Source organism: Ornithodoros turicata, chromosome 2 (assembly GCF_037126465.1).
Source record: "Ornithodoros turicata isolate Travis chromosome 2, ASM3712646v1, whole genome shotgun sequence".
Lineage (NCBI taxonomy): Eukaryota > Metazoa > Arthropoda > Arachnida > Ixodida > Argasidae > Ornithodoros > Ornithodoros turicata.
In genome coordinates this window covers 46,641,362-46,649,168 of record NC_088202.1, presented here as the reverse complement: position 1 = coordinate 46,649,168, position 7,807 = coordinate 46,641,362, and the positions used below count along the sequence as shown (strand labels likewise).

General features: G+C 45.5%; 1 long non-coding RNA gene across 1 annotated transcript; it reads left to right on the top strand.

Moving 5' to 3' along the window:
- Positions 1-6,040: 6,040 nt before the first annotated feature.
- Positions 6,041-7,310, top strand: LOC135383416 (uncharacterized). The gene is made up of 3 exons (XR_010419863.1): positions 6,041-6,168; positions 6,735-6,795; positions 7,193-7,310. It is a non-coding gene; the product is annotated as an uncharacterized LOC135383416 (long non-coding RNA).
- Positions 7,311-7,807: the final 497 nt, after the last annotated feature.

Below are 7,807 nucleotides of genomic sequence, written 5' to 3'. Positions count from 1 at the left end.
CCAGTGGCGATACCTCATTGGTGATGGTGATGTGCGCAATAAAATAATGATCCCTTTCACAGTAAGGATCGAGGTCCTATGGTGTCCAAAACTGTCAAAATAGCTTTCAGAGGTGTTGGTGGGCTGGATTCAGCCAGGCACCAAGCAATTTTGAGAGAGAGAGAGAGGAGGCGAGAGTCCAGCTGGATAGGAGACCCCTACACTCTCGGAAAAGCAAGGGATAGTAAAAGTAAGAAAACGTTCGATTCTTGACCGCTATTTTACGTGTCATCACCTTACGCTTGGGGCGATGACGGATAGTAAGGGTCAAGAATCGTTCGTTTTCATACTCTTATTTTAAGCGGCAACGGCTGACGGTTACGCCATCCGTCAAATGTTTACTCTTATATTATCGCCTATTGCAGCACGTGCACCACATTGCATGAGTAAACGAAAAAGCTCTGTAGCCGTCAACGGTTCAAGGTGCCCTCCCTTCGTCCCCCAAAAGCAACATCGTGCTCCTCTTGCGCTCGCATCGGCTGCAGCGCCAACAAAGAAGGAATACCTCCGAAGAAGGAACGTTTGTTGCCGCCTCATGCGTTCCATCTTGGTTCTGGAATCGGCAATTGCATCAGGGCAATTTGGCGAACCGATGCAACAGCTGCACCTATATCTTTGATAATGAAAAGCATCATTAGTGAAATTGAAGACTCATTCAAGACTCAGTGAATTGAAGGGTAACTCACCTACAAGACCGTGGTCTGCTGGTGGGTGGCCACACATGAAACTCCAGCCAGGGGGGGGGGGGGGGAGGCATTTAGCATAGGCAAACGCGTCTACAGCAGCCCGCAGGTATCCCGAACAGTCGCAGTTTTGACAGCGTCCTCGCAGCTGACCGACTAAATACGTTGATGTTGTTGTTTGTGCACGCACACGCAGACTTTCTTGTTTTTTTTTTTTTTGCAAGGTTAACCAAGAATAAGCGTAAAAGTAGTGAGTCATGAGTCCGAGGTTGGTTTATCCGTCAAGGGGAAATTATATGCGTCAATTCTAAGGGTAAATGCAGAAATGACGGTGAAAACAAGTGCCTTAACGGATACAGTTCGGGGTTTAACGGATACTACAAGTAAAATACATTATAACGGATAGGGCAGTTGGCGTCGTCGTCGCCTATTACGGTTACTAAGAGTAAAACACGGATTAAGAGTTATTTTAAGAGTTGCTTTTCCGAGAGTGTAGGGTGCGGTTCGGGAGGGCTGGTAGTGTGGGCAACGAAGAAGAATGTGCTCCAGATCTTCTGGAGCACCGCAGTCACAGCATCTGGAAGAGTCAACTTGTTTCAAGCGGCAACACCACTGAACTGTAAAAGTTACATCGAGTCGCAATCGATGAATTAATGCAGCTTCTTGATGAGAGGTGTTCCGAGGCATACGGAAAGCCAGTGTTGGATCAACTCTGGAATGGAAATTCGAAGATCTTCGAGGATCGCCATGTTCGGTTCTTAGGTTTCATTCCTCCATATACAGGGTGGTCCACCAACCATGATAGAAATTCATAGTAAAAAAACGTTGGTCCCGGAGAGACATGCGGTCAAGGGATTTTCTTTCTGCCAACAACTTTTGCCACATATTTGTAACATTTTTATTTCATTTTAATTGACGGAAAGTTAATTTCTTGAATTGAACTCCGAAATTTTCCAAGGCAACCTGACGTTTTCTTTGCGGAAATGGGTTCCCCGTGGTCATTTTTCTCAGTATAGCACATAATCTCACTCGTAATGCAATGGCAATTGCCAAAATAAATTCGTCGAAAATCTGTGGAGACTGACTGACTGAGCCCTTGGCTCCGCCTCTTTTTTGACGGCTCTAGGTTTGACCGCAAAGATGCGAAGAAAGGAGGTTACATTGACACGCCACACGAGGGGGAAAGGGGTACAACCCTTACCCACGGAACAAACACCCGCGGTGAGTGCGGGAATCAGAGCTATCTTATCAAAAAATGAGGTCACCCGATGTGTTCACAGGTAAGGAAGGAAATACATTTTTGGACCGTTTTGCACTCCGGTCTCAGTGAACGCAGTGAACAAGCAAACGGCAGCGATGGCAAGCACCGTGTATTCCAACCAAGAAAAAACAAGGATGATCATTGCTCTGGGGGCTGCAGGTATGGACTATGACAGAGCAGTCCTCAAATACAGTGAAATGCTTCCAGGAAGTAGGGTGGTGAGCTCTTGTACCATAAGGCGTGCATTTGTGAGACTGTCCACAACAGGAAGTTTCCATTCCGGTACCCGGAGCCGGTCACACCCAATCTCTGCCAGTGAGTCGACACAAACAGACCAGGCCCTGAAAGAAGTAGGAGATGATATCCACGTAAAGTCTGCGCACCCTGGCAAAGTGAGTACAGACATCAAAGTCAAGTGTGCTGAGAATACTACACAAGCACAACCTCCACCCTTACCACGTGAGTCTTCATCAACATTTCGAGGCGGGCGACAACCAGAAACGGCTGGATTTCTGTAACTGGATCCGATGTCGGACCCAGGAAAGCAGAAACTTTGTGAACAGGGTCATTTGGGCTGATGAGGCCCATTTCTGCCATAGCGCTCAAGTGAATCGCAACAACGCGCATTATTGGAGCCAAACAAACCCACACTGACTACGGGACTGCAAGTATCAGCTCGAGTGGGGATTCAATGTATGGGCCGGGATTTATAACGGAGCCATTGTTGGACCAATCTTTTTCACGGGACCCCTAAATGCCAACCGCTACTCTAGCGAAATTTTAGATACCGTGTTCAGCTTTATTGATGACCTGCCTCTTGCTGAACACACCCGAGTGTGGTTTCAGCACGATGGGGCTCCACCTCACAGCGCGCGGCGTACAGTACAGCTGCTCCGTCACATGTTCCGGGAGAAGTGGGCTGGCCGATTTGGTCCAGTGTCATGGCCCGCCAAGTCTCCTGACTTAACGCCGATGGACTTCTACCTCCGGGGTCCCGTCAAAGACGAAGCATACAAAAGCGAACCACGATCGCTGGCTGACCAGCAGGGGAAATCACTGCTTTCTGCTCGTCGCTTTCCAGATCCGAAATACGAGGGGTGTTCAAGTCAAACCGGGACTTTCTGTCTCCTGGGTGTACAAATGACTCGCGCTACTTCTTTTTGGTAATTTTTACACGCGACAGGCCTTCGCGTTTACAACGTGGTAGTCCAAAGTTTGTGCAAAACAGAAGACACGTGCTGGACAAGATGGCCGACAACGAGGTGAGCGCGCACATCGAACAGCGAATTGCCATGAGGTTTCTCGTGAATGAAGGCGTAAAGTCATCTGAAATTCACAGAAGACTTCAGGCTCAGTATGGCCACGATACACTTAGCCGCAACAAAGCGTTTGAGTGGTGCAAACGGTTCCGAGATGGCCGTACATCAGTGCAGGACAACCCCGGCCGGGGCGGCTCAGAGCCCAGTGTCAGAGTTCCTGAGAACATCCAACTTGTGGAGCGCCTGATCCTCAAGAACCGACGCATAACATGTCTAGATATCAATAGTGCATATAGTGCGACCAATAGTGCATATTACTGCTGGATTCTCAGGGGTGTGCATAAGCTGTCTGTGCATAAGGGTGTGCTGAAGCCAAATCGGCCGGGCCTCATCACCAAAGGAGTCCTCCTCCTACAGGACAATGCACGCCCGCATACCGCACATCTCACGACACGCACCTTACAGGGACATGGCTGGGGGTTGCTACCACATCCCCCTTACAGTCCAGATCTCGCCCCTAGCGATTTCCATCTCTTCGGCCCATTGAAGGCGTTCCTTGGGGGCCCAGCTGCGACGATGAGGTCAAGAATGCGGTCCGACCATGGCTGCTACGCGCCGGTAAGGATTTCTACGCTGCTGGCATCCAAGCCTTCGTGAAACGCTGGGACAAGTGCATTAGTGCAGCTGGAGATTACGTGGAAAAATAAACTAATTTCTCGCCTGTAAGTTCATTTTACTGTTGCAAAAAATGAAAAGTCCCGGTTTGACTTGAACGCCCCTCGTAAAAAGTGCCGTGGAAGATACAATTCGGGGAGCCCACCTGTGCATTGCAGCAGATGGCGAACGCTTCGAACGCTTTTACGCTAATGATAACCTAATCAATGTACACAGGAAGTGTGTTGAATGTGAAGAAATCCGTAGCATGTTGAAACAAACGAATTGAAAAAAGACGAGAGCTGACAGGCGTTCGTGCATACAACTCTCTCTCACACACACACATACACAGGTTCATGACAATAAGGTGGTGCAGAAAAACTACGAGACCGCTATCAGCGGTCATAGTGAAAACTGCCGCGTACGCACCCAAAAGCAAACAAACACACTGAGCAAAACACGAATAAAGGAAAAAGAGCGCGACCCTGAAACTGACGTGGGCAAAGCTGATACCTGGCAGCGGAACTCTTCTGCGGGTTGGGTTTGTCACCCTTTCCCCCTCGTGTGGCGTGTCAATGTAACCTCCTTTCTTCGCAGCTTTGCGCTTAAACTTAGAGCCGTCAAAAAAGAGGCGGTGCCAAGGGCTCTCATTTCCACGATTTTCGGCGAATTTATTTCGGCAGTTGCCATTGCATTACGAGTTGGGTTATGCGCTATGCTGAGTAAACTGACGACGGGGAACCCATTTCTGCAAAGAATACGTTAGATTGCCTTGGGAAATTTCGGAGTTTAATTCAAGAAATTAACTTTCCGTCAATTGAAATGAAATAAAAATATTACAAATATGTGACAAAAGTTACTGGCAGAAAAAAATCCTTTCATCGCATGTATCTCCAGGACCTACGTTTTTTACTATGAATTTCTATCAGGGTTGGTGGACCACCTTGTATGAAGGCTACCATGAAGAATCTCACTTCAAAGGGGCATGCAACTTCTTCATGAGTGACCTTACAGATAAGTCATGACACTCTTAGGCGGTCACGTTATTTTGTTGCATAAGATGAAACCCCGAGAATAGGGAACACGATTTCGAAGTCGTGTTTTGAGCGCCACACTACCTCTTGTGGATTCGTTTTTCTGCCTGTTTACCGGAATAGCAGCCTCGTTTGGAGAGGCCTTGTACCGCGTTTTCGAAAGCGCGTGCAGCTGCATTCCCCCTCTAATTTCGAATGATTGCAACTGGACACACGCGTGCTGTGTCGTGCCAAAGGTACCATGTGCGGTGTTTTTGTATTGTCTTTTTAAACAAATGTTACCGCTGCTGGGAATGTAACGAGGCTTTCTTTTTATTTTGACATCTCTTGTTCTTAACAGCATCAAGCTCAATATAAAGCAGCCTTTACCGGGCTCCCCAAAGTGTGTGCGACAGCAATAATGAAGGAAGTACTAAGGAAGAAACTAACAAAGCAGAACAAACAAATAACAATCAAAAAGATCTATTATGAAAAACCCGAGACTGGGGAAGAGACGAAAAACAGACGTTGAAATTGAGAGTTTGTGTGCGTCGTCTGTTTTTCGTCTTTTCCCCAGTCTCGGGTTTTTCATCATGGAGTTGTAAGAATTTTGAAATTCGTTCTTTGTCTCCTCAAAACGAAGCCAGGAAAACTGGAATCCCCGTGACTGTAGCGCGCCTTTGAAATGTAAAAGAAGGAGAAGAAAGAACAACAACAAAGGGTGCGTTTTCTTATTCAACCCGAGTAGCCAGGAGTTGGGTAACGACGTCAGAGCCTTTATCATTACGTGACTCCAGAGTAACCACCTTTGACCGTAATTTTCGAACGGCTAGAGTTACTCTGACGGACTGGCCTGACGGGTGAGACGACGTGGAAGTGGTGGCATACTGCCTGTTTAACAACTTACCGCAAATGCGTGCATTGTAACAGATTTTGAAAATCTTCGACAGTTTTTAACCAGTCCTACACTTCCAAATTGAACACCACCGAAATTGTCTGTCAACAGGACGGTTGGTAGCAGACGACGTATCATCGTCTGCTATCTTGTGTGTGACGTCAGAACGACGGCTACCCTTCTTCAGAGCAGCCCACTGATCTCGATTGTAAAAGGCTGGATCGTGGATAGGGAGCGCGAGCGTGAAGAAACCGGCCGCCATCTTACTGTACCCACAACAGTCGCCGCAGCGATCATGGCAACTTCTTGCAATTACGGTCGTACCAACCGTACTGGCAAGGTTACAGGGCCTAAATTTATACAGGTGAGTCACTCTTCATCAAGGAATAAATAGGCGTATTCTGTATATTTAGTTGACCATTATGAAGTGTTTTTTTGCCCAAAACGAGCACTGGATGCAGGTTGCTTGATCGCTCTTCCGACGTTCAATCGAGCACACTTGCATTTTACCCGGCGGCAAATACAGTTTGAGTGCATTATATGCTTGAAAGAACATGTTACACTACACAGGTAGTGTTGTCATCATTATATGTGCAAGCACTCGAGCGCTTTTTTGCATGCATTGCTAGCATGGTACACGGTGTTCTCTGCGGAAGCAAGTGCCACATTCATTTCTTTGAATTACCTTCGCGCACAAGTTCGGTATTTCGTCATAATGAGACCACGATTGTCACCTTTTTTCATGTATTGGTATTGTTTTGTGCGTTGGTTTGATTTGTGACAAAGAATCCTACGTAACGGTGGTGTGGCGCGACTTGAATAACGCCTTTGTGTCTGAGCTGTATCGTCAGCTTGTTACGATAGTAATAATTTGTAGCGTGTCGTGCTATTTGTAGCAGTTTTTAAGCCAAAAGTGGTCTCTGAATACAGGTTTCGTCATGAGGGCTACCCAGTGAATAATCTGTGCAGTGTGATACGGCTGGGTGTACAGGTTCCTCATCCACTGGTTTCTATTTTACAGGAAGGAACAACCTCAGTGCACGCACTGTGGTTAGCCTCTCTCAGTTTTGCATATTTTCTTACATGTTCACATCAGAAACGCACCTTACACTTTAGGCTCCTTCACCCAGCAATATAATAATTAGAGATTGTAATTCTTTTTAGAAGAGTTCCCCATATTCTTCTTAGAATAGTTTTTAATCTTATTAATTTTTAGAAGATACATGGATTGTAAACCATGTTTTAAACTGATGTTTTAACATTTGTCCAATGCATTTATTAAACAACATATTCATTTTTAACTGGTTGCACCCAAACCAATGTTCTGATGTATTATTTCCTTTGTTGTCGATGCACCATAAAAAGTGGAATAATCATCATCAATGCAGGTTACTTCACAGCTGCCTCGACATACTCAAGAAATGGGTGCAGAACCAGCGTAATGCCCACAAACTTTGACTACCACAGCACCTCAAGAAAGTAAAGGCATATGTGTCACATGGGATTTTTAAAGGCATTCACAGTATATAATACCTTGTATGAACTGTTGTAGATCTAAGCAGCCTCTACAGTACACTCTCAGAAATTAAAACTTGTCAGGGAACTGTGATAATTGTTTCAGTTAATAGGCATGCACATATACGCTATAAGAAGAAAATTATTTATTGAGAATGCACTTTTCTGGCTACTCATGTTATTTACATCTACTGTTGATCACATTCATTTATCACATATTATATTCTTATATATTATTATTATATTATCACATATTCGATCACATTAAATTTAAAATTTAGCATATATGAGAAAATATCAGGAGGGAAGTTGCTATTCATTGCTCATTCCAACCTAAAATTGAGAGAGCGTACCTGACCCTTGTCATTCCTAAAATATATATTGCCATTGTAGCAAGGTCACAAAACAATAAATGTAGTCTTTTGCGACCTCCCTTGCACGTTCATTGTATCCTGAAACGCATAAGTGCAAGAAACAAATCTTGAACT